Raw genomic sequence first — 11,208 nt, forward strand, 5'->3', positions numbered from 1 at the left:
TGTGTGTGTGTGTGTGTGTGTTTCTGTGCATGTATGTATGTAGAAGGTCCTCATTGTTCACAAATTTCATATTGGTGAATTTGCTTACCTATCAAAATTTATTTGTAACCTTGAAACCTACACTCAAGGCAATTTCATGGTCATTCTTGGATATACGAAGAATGGTAAAAAATTTAAGTCACCAGATGCAAATGTTCCCAGATGAGATCAAACAAGGCAATGTTTGCCTTCTCGTTTTAACTCTCAAACTATAAAAAGCATTCTTTTCACAGTTTACTTAGTGCCTATAGATAAATCTGTAGATAAATATATAATTTTGCATTTTGGGGCATGTGGTTGGTGATTTCACTGTTTAAAATGGCTCAAGTGTAGTGTTGAAGTGTTCCTAATCATAAGAAGGCTGTGATGTGCCTTAAGAGAAAATATGTGTGTTAGGTAAGCTCAATTCAGTTATGCGTAATAGTGCCATCAACTGTTCCATGTTAATGAATCAACAGTATATATTAAATAAGAAGTCTTTAACAGAAACATGCATAAAATAAGGATAGATTGTTTGACAAAAATATTGTGACTAGAGGCTTGTAGGAACTATCCTGAATATCTCCTAGGAGTAATGGAGCAATGGTTTATTATTCACTGATTCGTTGTTTGTAGAGACACATAAGTACAGTGAACAGCAAGAATCGCCTGTGTATGTGCGTATGTTTACATAAAATCCTACTGTTCCTGTTTCTCTTACAGAACCCTGACTTACATACTCACCATCCTTCTCCTGGGATATTCTGGACACTTAGATGAAAATTACTACCAAGAATAAAACATTGTAACAAAGAGGAGTATCCTGTATTCCTCTCCAACAAGGGTTGACAAACTATAGTCATCGTTTCTATAAATAAAGTTTTACTGGAACACAGACACACTCATTCATTAAGGTATTGTCTATAGTTGCTTTCATGCTACAATGGCAGAATTGAGTAGTTGTAAGAGTGACTATGCTGAAAATATAGTGCTGAAAATATTTAGCACTATAATTTCACCAAAATGCTGAAAATATTTACATTTTTGCCCTTTATAGAAAAACATTGCTGGCCCCCACACTAGAATATTAGAGCACATAAAAAGGCTGATAAATGTGGGTATGTACTGAACTTGATAACAAAAATATCTATCAGATAGTTTATTAATCTTGCAATTACAAAATGTTTCAGTTGATTCAGTGTTATTATTTTCTAAGACGCATAAAATCATTACTAAAGTTATTTGGCAATGGAAATGGGTATTATGGTGTTCTATGCAGTTCAAATTTTCGAGAAAGAAGAGAGCAGAATAAAAAGGCTACTATTTCTCCTAGAAATCTCCCAGGTGGAATGCTGCTTAGCCATAGTTAACAAGTTCAGTAATAGAACAGTATTATTGTTTTAAATGGTCAACAATGAAGATACAAAATTTTATTTGACCTCTGCATTGAAAGATAAATCTCAAGATGTACCTTTTTCGGTACCAAAAAAGAAAAAGCAGCAAATGTATAATAGCTTAAAAAAGTATGCAAAGCACAATCTTCACTTTTAACTTGTGGAAGCTAAAAATCTTATAAACCAACTGCATTATAGAATTTGCTTCTATTAAGGCTAACTGCTACAGCTTTCTAAGCCATCAGAATCTTAGTTGTATAACACAATTAAGGTTTATTTCTCATTAGTATAAAGCATGGTGCAGATCTTTAGCTCTGACATCTAAAACATGTGGCCTCATGATCACAACATGGGAGATGAAGATGGAGGGAGTACAATGGCTCTTAAATTTCTCCTCCCAGAAGTAACACATGTCACTGTCACTCACAGTCCATTGATGAAGATTAATTGCAAGAGAGGAAGGGAAAGGAAGCAGCAGAGCTCATGGGATACCTACTGCACACAAATCTCTGTCACAGAAACCAAACCAAGAAAGGGACAAGCTGCAAAGTCTTTTGCACAGTATCCTTCATTATTTTGAGTCATCCTTTTGTCAGTTTCAATGTGCTTAACACAAAATGTGCAATATGGATCAAAGATAATTTATTGTATGGGTCCTTATATATCTGAGGTTTTCTCTTCAGTCAATAAATACTTATAAGTGTTAACATTAGGCTATTCATTGTTCTAAATGTTAAGTGTGTAAAATAAAAAGAGATTTCTAACCTCAAAGACATATTCTTGTGAGAGAAAAAAATAAAAAATTTAAAAATAAGTAAATGGCTTAATATGTATTTTTAACAGGTTTTCTTTGTGGGGTTTTTTTGTTGTTGTTGTTGGGTTTGTTTTTTTTTTGGTTTTTTGTTTTTAGTTTTATTGAGATGTAATTATTTTGTGTTTGTCTTATTCTCTTCTTTTGGGAGATCCTGTCAAGTTCATCCTTCAAGTCAATAATTAATTTAACTTAATTTTTCAGTGTCTTTCCTGCCTTTTATTAATCACTGCTATTGCATTTTAGGTTTCTTGAAATCATTTATCTCGTCACTCTACATTTTCATCTAGTCCTACTGTCTTCTTCCCAAAATGTTTTTCTGTTTCATAGAAAACATTCTTCTTGTATCCTATAGAAAATGGTAGTTTCATCAAAGTTGCTTTGGGTTCTGAAGTAAATCCTTTGCTGAAATTCACTCTTCCTCTGTTTTCAAGACAATGTTCCCATTCTGCAGTCTTATAATACTTTTCCCAGAGTCTCCTTGTTCTGTTTATTCCTTCTCATAGAGGAAAAAGAGCTCTCTTCACTTTATATTTTCCAAAGCTGTAATTCCAGGATAACTTGTGTTCACATAGAGTGCTTATTCGAACCTCTTCTCAAATCTAAAGCTAAATAACAGGATGCTCTTTCAGCTATTAGTGCAAATCCCAGTTACCTACCAGCTTTCTTCAAGTGCAATAATGCTATAAAGTGATGGGTTCCCTCCTAATTCCAGTGTCCTGCTCTATAATATGCTAAGATACACTGCAAAATCCACAATGCACTACCAACTGTCCCTACCCATCCTGCAGTGCTCCGCTTATGAGAATTTTACGAGCTGAGATGCCGTGTTCCACACCAAGGTCTCTTATTTCCTTCACCCCTAAGCGTTTTTTCAGGATTTTACTTTCTGAATATATACATGTATTAGGAGTGTTGGTGGAGATGCAACAGTTTATTGTATGTCATCCCAGAGACATTATGGGACATAGAGGAAGACTGATGGGGTCTGCTGGGCATTTTGTAACCAGTATTCTCATGCCTGATGTATGTCTTGGGGAAGGATCCTTGGAGCCATGTGGAGTTGTTTCCATTTTCCATCTTGGTCCTGTCACTTCTCCTGTCACTCCACCTGGACCATATCCCATGGCATAGGTTTTCACTTTTGTGTAGAAGGCTCGTTAGCTGTTTTGTTTTGTTTTATCATCACTGTTTCTTCCATAAATGTTGCCAGAATTGAATTTGAAAATATGTTTACATCTCTGTTCACCTTTTAGCAGTTATCATTATGAAATATAGACTTTGAGTAGAAGAGTAAAATGATAAAATGTGCATTTCAAAAGATTAGTCTGGTGGTGTGCAGGATGGACTGAAAGTGATGAGGTTTGTGGTGATTTAGGCACTTCACTAATGAGTATGAAAAGGGTAAGACGGCTAAACATAAAAGATATTTTGAAAGAAGAATCAAATTTTATAATAAAGATAAATAAAGGCAAAAGATGACAATTATAGAGCAAAATAAATTTTTAAAAATAGAAAGACTATTAAGAGTAGAATACTTACATAAAATTGTGAATGCAGTGTAAAAACAAAATGAAGTCAAGTAATCAAAAAACAAACATACAAACAAAAAAAAAACACACCGAACATAGGAAACATTCAAAGATGTATTGAAGTACAAGACAGTATTACAGGTAAAAAGAAATGGTATTGTCACTGAAAACTGATCGATGGCACATTCCTGCTAGAGAATATGAAGAAAAAGAGAAGACTGAATCAGCCGAAAACAGATGGCATAGTCACATGGTAAGAAATCCATGAAATATGATCAAAAGAATTGGTTTCTATTTCACATTCAAGATGAATCATTTTTTACCCTCAACCAAGTCATTTAATCTCTCTGAGTTTCAGGATTCCCTCCTCTGTAAAGTGAGGTTAAGATACTAAATTGTAATTTGGGGGCAGTTGACTCTAGAGGCCAGGATTGAAAAAACTAAACAAGGGTGAATCCAGTGCTATAATGGGAAAAAATAAAATAAAAAAAAAACAGACTCTTGAAAGGAAAACCAAGGGATTTCGTCCATAAATTAAACCCTAGTCTTCCAGAGTTGACAAAAATGAGAGAATATCCTCCTGGTAAAACATAGCTGGCCAATGGTAGAAGATTTAGCAAGAGAAAAGAATCTCCATGGTTGGAGACAGGGGTATTGATCAGCTATCCATTCTCAACTGGAGATTCTTGTTTCATTGCTCATCTCAGAGTCTTAGTATTCAGTTATATTAAGAAAATCTTCAATTTTCCTTACAATTTTGTTCCATCCCTCTTAGCTGTCACCATCCTGAGGAAGCGATCATTTGAATGTACATAATAGTGGCATAGGTACGGCACAAGTAAGACAGAAGAGCCATTTTCCCTGCCTCCAGGAGTTCAGACCCTAACAGAGGAGATGATGACTCTGCTCTAGGATGGAACAAAAAGTTACACATCAGGGCTTTGAATAAAATATTTGAACAGGTATGAAAATGTGGCTGATAGTTGAAGTACAAAACTGATGCCACTTATTGTGTCTACCATTTGTTTCAAAATGCTTGTTTTTGCCATTCTAAGCTACCGTGCAGTTCATTTTCCCAATTAAGGCCTTGTAATTATCAATGATGCTAAACATGTGACTATATTTGCATGATACGCAGCTACCCACAGCACACATCCTGAGAACAGTGCTTTCATATAGACCCAATAAACCTCCTTCTCAGGGATATTCATTACATACTAAATTATGATATTGAAAATTCTCCAAAAATGGTAATTACTTGTTACTTAATTGAGTGCATTGCATCTCCTTTAATAGTATGCCCCTTCGATGGAAATTATAGAAAAGAAATTCAAGGAAAGAAATCATATTTTATTTGGGTTCATAATAATAATTTTATAAATATCATTACTTAAATTGAGGGTATCAAATTGCACTACTTGTTATCCGGCATAAAGTTGAATAAAAGGAACAGTAGTATTGATAAAGTAAGGATCAACTGATACAACAGGATTATTAGGTGATAAAGTTACTGATATTTTAGTAGAAAATAAAATGTGGAAGATCCTTCCAATACATCCTAAATATAAGTGAAGCACTTTTAGAAGATAAACCATTTAATGAATTATTCCACCAACATTAAACAGAAAACTTGTAACAAACTTACTGATACAATTTCCATATGTCTTCAGGTAACTTACATGTAAGAGTGAATTTTTAAATTGGAAGAATATAAATTGGTGAAACAAAGGCATTCTTATTTTAGAAGCAATAGAAGAAGTCATATGAAATGAAAACATATGACTACATTTTAAAAAATCCAACAAAATAAGCATATTTGAAATTAAAAAGCAAACAAAAAGAAAAATTATTTTCAGAAAACATTTACAGAAAATACAAATACAATTTTTATATTAACGGTTCTTAACCTTCATTTTCACAAGCTGCTTTGAGAGTTGGATGAAAGCTACTACCCTTAACTAAAAACAAAACAAAACAAAACAAAAGGCTTTAATAAAAAAAAAAAAGGGTCATAATATCTTTGATAGTTCTGTAGTGGACGTGGAGCTGCTAAAGGTCCACAGACTGTATTCACTATATTATAGCACATAATCATATATGTTTTGAAGCCCTAGGACCTCAAATAAATGATCAAAAGTCTTGAATATATACATAATTTAAAAACTAGCTAGATAACTGATATATGAAGAAATGCTCAAACATTGGTTTAAAAAAGCATGCAAATATGCACAGTGAAAGCTGAAGCAAATTTCATGATAAATTCATTCTCTCACATTGCTGGTAGCAGTGAAAATTAGAAAAATCTATGAAGCAATTTGTCAGCGTATTTTAAGTCTCACAAAACTAAATCCCTTTAACTCAATAGTTATTTATGGAAATCTATTATAAGGCAAAATAATAAATAGGAGAAAAAATGCCTACACATGTGCACGTGCACACACACAACCTTTATAAACAAAATTGCTTAGCACAGTATTACTTATAATTAGTACATAATTGGAAACAACCTAAATTCTCAGGTAGAAAAAACTGATACATTTTAGAACATTTACATGAATAAAAATATGTTCAAATTAGCAATAGCATGAAAAATATCGATGATAGTTAAAATCTAGGGAGAAAACATAAACATTGAGATATAGAAATATGCTTAAAAATATATAAATAGATAAATTACTGGAATTGATTATTTTTGAGTGGTAAGAATATATTTTTAAAAATTGTCTTCCTATTTTTTCTATTTTCTAAACTTCGTTTACCTTTGCTTTGGGGAACTGATGAAGAAAATTTATAAACTCATGGAGTAATATTATCAGCATTATGAAGAAATTCAGATGAATTTCGATCAATAAGTCAATTCCATTTACGAACTTTCTGAAAAGTGGCAATTAACTCACTAAGTATTCTCAGTGACAGTTCTCAACAACCCACAGGAAAGACCAATCTGTTGCTAGATTGCTTTAATTGTTAGAAAGCTGACACATCCTTTTTTGTGTGCTTCTAAAGTGAAAAAGATAGAGTCTATTTCCTGTTAACTTCAAAATAATAGCACTAGCTTTCTTTTTAGACTTCACTGTGCTAAATACCAAAGTTTAACTCAACCTTTTCAGATATGTCATAATTGTAATCATGCTCAATGGGATATTTTTCAAGTGGGTAATAATACTCTTCTGAAGCATTGGAATACAAAGCACAGTATAATCCAGGTGTAGCCTGATTATTATTATAACCTCCTGTGATCTGGGTTAACAAGCTATGATTCATAGGCTAGTCATGCAACCAAGGTTCATTTTTGGTGCCATAGTTTGGTTCTGCAAACCACAGAGGATGGTGGGAATTGGATTCATGATTCATTAAACATTTGGTAGAAATGCCTGTAGGAGCTGGAGTGGAAATCAAGACAACTTAAGAAATTTCTATCATCATCTCTGATATTGTCTTTGATTTTGTTTAACTAGATTTAAAATCCACATTATGTGAGGTATTCCTCTGAGCAGTTATCCACTATAAAGTTGATAAGCATTCCTTTCTTAGCTTTTTCCATATCAATGATTAAAAGGGAAGCCACATAATTAAAACTGCAGATACAATGCAGTATGTCTTCCAGAATCATTAATTTTATCCCCCTCTTAAAAACTGGAAAAATGTATATCCATATTCTTCAAAATATGCATCTTAATTCCATGGAATATGAATATAACTGGAAGTTTAATAGGCACAACATGTATGATGTAACGAAAACACAACTTTATTTTTAGTTTCCTCTTCCCGGCAAACTATATTTAGTAGAGGGAACTTCCCCTCCCTATGCAATGAAAACTCAGCTGGTTCTGTGACTTTTCTGCTGTTAGATAATAGTCTTAAGAGTCATTTTAAAACATAAGCCACAGTCTCAATTCAGAAATTCACAAGGTGCCAAATTCAAGATATTAAGCAACACATTAATCTTTATTCAAAACAAATAATTCTTTCTCAGATATAAGGCCTATAGATGGTGAGCTTCACACTGTAGAGAAGACTAGGAATATTTATCCTTCCTTCCTGCTCCTTTTCACCTTTGGGGTCTTCTTGCCATCTCAGGTGGGATTTAAAACATGGCAAGCCAGCTGCCTCCTCTTGCGTGCTGTACATTTGATTTATGGTAAACATTCTCACATCTCATAACCCGTCAAATGAAAACAGTGCAGTTTCTTCTGTGTACAATACATTTTGTCTTGATTTTGCTCAGGAGTCTAAAAGTTGTAAAACTAATTTGAACTTTTTTTTGTAAATTCTGCTCTTTGATCTGGCACATCTTTTAGTATGCAGATTCTATAATACTTTGGTACCTTAGTAGAAACTGCAAATTTTTTATTCTGCCTCTTTTTAGTTGTAGAATGAATCCCATATGAAAAAAAAGTGTAACTGTTTTGTGTAAAGTTCAGTGCATTTTTTTTTTCGTCTACAGCACCTAGTCTTCCTAAGTGGTCTCCTATCCAAGTAGTAACCAGGCCTGACTCTGCTTCGCTTCCAAGATCAGACGAGATCGGGCACGCTCAGGATGGCATGGCCGTAGATTCAAAGCATTTTTATTTCTGCATATGCTCATATAAACACCAAGTAGATCATGTTATAAAACATTCCCAGAAAGTTTCCTGATGTTCTTTCCCTATTTATACTGTCTCCCAATGGTAACCACTATTTTGATTTTTCTCATAGATTAGTTTTGCCTGTTCTTTACTTCATTTAAATGGGAATATGTATATGTATTTACTTACTTCTGGCTTCTTTTGCTCAGCAAAATGTATTATAGATCTATTCATGCTTTCGCATATATCAACATTTTGTTGCTTTTATTGCCGATTAGGATTCCAGAGTATGAATATATCATGATTTGTTAATCCATTCTCCTTTTGATAGCCATTTGATTGTTTCCAGTTTAGGACTTTGCCCTTTAAATTGCTTGGCACTTCTGCCAAGAGTCAACTGACATTATAGTGTCTCTTTCTAAACTTTTTGTTCTGTTTCATTGAATTACTTGTCCATCCTCATGCCCCAAACGCTCTTGTGTTGTTAATTAATATCATAACTACATAGTAAATCTTGAAATGTCTTAATGTATGTTTTCTAGTTTTCTTCAGGATTGTCTTACTGTTCCATGCCCTTTGCACTTCCATATTAATTTAGGACTCATCTTGTCAATTTTTACAAGAAAGACTGCTTGGGTTTTGTTGTAATAGCACAGAATACATAAATAAATTTAGAGCGAATTAACATCCTAACAGTATTGAGTATCCAATTGGTGAATATCTCTCCATTTGTTTAGATCCTTTTTTCAGCAATGATTTATACTTTCCAGTGCTTCCACTTTACACTAGCTTCCTACATTTTTACCATGTGTGGTGGTTTTAAAACATGTCCACAAATTCTTTGATACTCCTCACTTCAAGAGGCCTAGATTAATTTCCCTCCCCTTGAATGTGGACTGGATTTGTGAATCACTTCTAATGAATAGACCAGGACAGAAGTGATGGTGTGTAATGTCTGAGACTAGATAACAAAAGACATTTTTCAGCTTTCTTCTTGGATCTCTTGGATCACTTGCTCTCTGGAATTCCACTTGCATAGCTTGAAGTCAAGCAGCCCTAGGAAGGGGCCTCATGGCAAGAAACAAAGGCCTACTGCCAGCAATCAGCAAAGAACTGAGGCCTCTAGCTAATAGCCATGTGAGCAAACCGTCTTGGAAATAAATCCTACAGCCATAGTCAGGCCTTCAGATGACTGCAGCTCTGGCCTATAGCTTGACTGTATCCTTATGAGAGATCCTGAGCCACAACCACCCAACTAAGCCACAACTGAATTCCTGCCCCACAGAAACCGAGAAATCATAAAAGTTTGTGTTTTAATCTGCTAACATGTTATACAGTAATTCGTTATACAATAATAGATAAATATACCATACATAAAAGTAAAATTTTATGTGTGTGTGATGCAGTAAAAGGGTGAGGGGTTGGATATATTTAAATATTAATGGGTATGAGTAATCCAGTTAGTGAGAATATGAACCATTTAAATATTATGTTTTACATTTCTATATGTTAAAAATACATAATAAATAAAATGGAAAAGTAAATCATGACACATTATCCTAAGAATCCTATCCATTAATCAAGGAAGTTATTTTGCAAGGAGGAAAACTATAAACTACTTAATGGTCTTTATCACACACTAGTTCTGTTAGTGCTGAGATATTATCATTAGATCAAATTTGCAACAACAAAAACTGGAAGAGTCACATGATTTAAATTTCAATTGTTCTTACTAAACAACCATATTTTTCTCACTTATTATTACAAATCCATCCAAGCTTTGTAGCATAGCAGGAATTGGAAGTGGTAGAAAGAACTGAATGACTTAGATCAAATCATCCCAGATTTAGTAGATAATCTATAAACAGGGCGACTATATAATTTACCACTCATACCAAAAATCTTTTGAGACTGGAGGATGATAGCAATAATTAAGCTAAAACAATAGGCATAAACTGGGACTGTAAGGGGAAAACCCAGACGAATCTTCACCCTATCCTTGAATCTTGAACAATATTTACCCAAAAAGTAAGGGAATTTTATTTTTAACATCTCTCCTCTTTAAACTCTAGGTAATTCATATCTAAGACTATTTCTACAATTTGATAATAGAATTTAGTAAGTTATATTTAGATTTGCCAGTTGAAATACACTTTTAATGAGATTGATCTTTTTAGTATAGTTATGAACAAGATAACTGTCATCAAAATTAAGTATGTCCCATTTTTACAAATGAAACTTCCACGAGCTTTTCAGCATTTTTGAAAGCTAATGTCCCTGCCAGTGAATGTAATACTGAAGATTGGTACAGCACTTGAAAAGTATAATTATAGTTGTTAAATGCCATGAAATCTGAGCTAGGGAAGTGAGTAATCTTGTGAATGCAGATGCTGTAAATGTGATAGAACTAAAATGAAAATTTAGAAAAAAATGGATGGTACATCAGAAGAAAGCCAAATATAAAGACAGATGTGATTCTCGCCAACACACACACACACACACACACACACACACACACACACACACACTCATCATTGAGTTTCGCACGGAAAATATTATTTAAAATGCCACCTGGTGTGGATAAGGTACAATTTAACTTTCACCATATAAGACACTTTTTCTTCTAACACAGATTTTTGAACGGCTTAATTTATTGTCTACTAGGTGAGTCTCACCTAGTTTAATTCTATTATGAAAAGCCAGTTCTTTTTTATATTTAGCAATTTAAAATATTTTGAAACTATTTAAAAATTATTCTTGGAGGATTATAATAGCTTCCATTCGGCAATTGCATTGAAATATCTCTGAGATGTCATTCAGGTTACTATTTTAGGTTACTGTCAACTCCCAGTGGGCAGTAGAATTTGAAAATGTAGATTAAATCT

General features: G+C 33.5%; 1 pseudogene; it reads right to left on the bottom strand.

Annotated features, from left to right (window-relative positions):
- Positions 1 to 8,193: 8,193 nt before the first annotated feature.
- LOC120595223 (uncharacterized) lies at positions 8,194 to 8,312 on the bottom strand (annotated as a pseudogene).
- Positions 8,313 to 11,208: the final 2,896 nt, after the last annotated feature.

This window comes from Pteropus medius, unplaced genomic scaffold (assembly GCF_902729225.1).
Source record: "Pteropus medius unplaced genomic scaffold, Ma_sr-lr_union100, whole genome shotgun sequence".
Lineage (NCBI taxonomy): Eukaryota > Metazoa > Chordata > Mammalia > Chiroptera > Pteropodidae > Pteropus > Pteropus medius.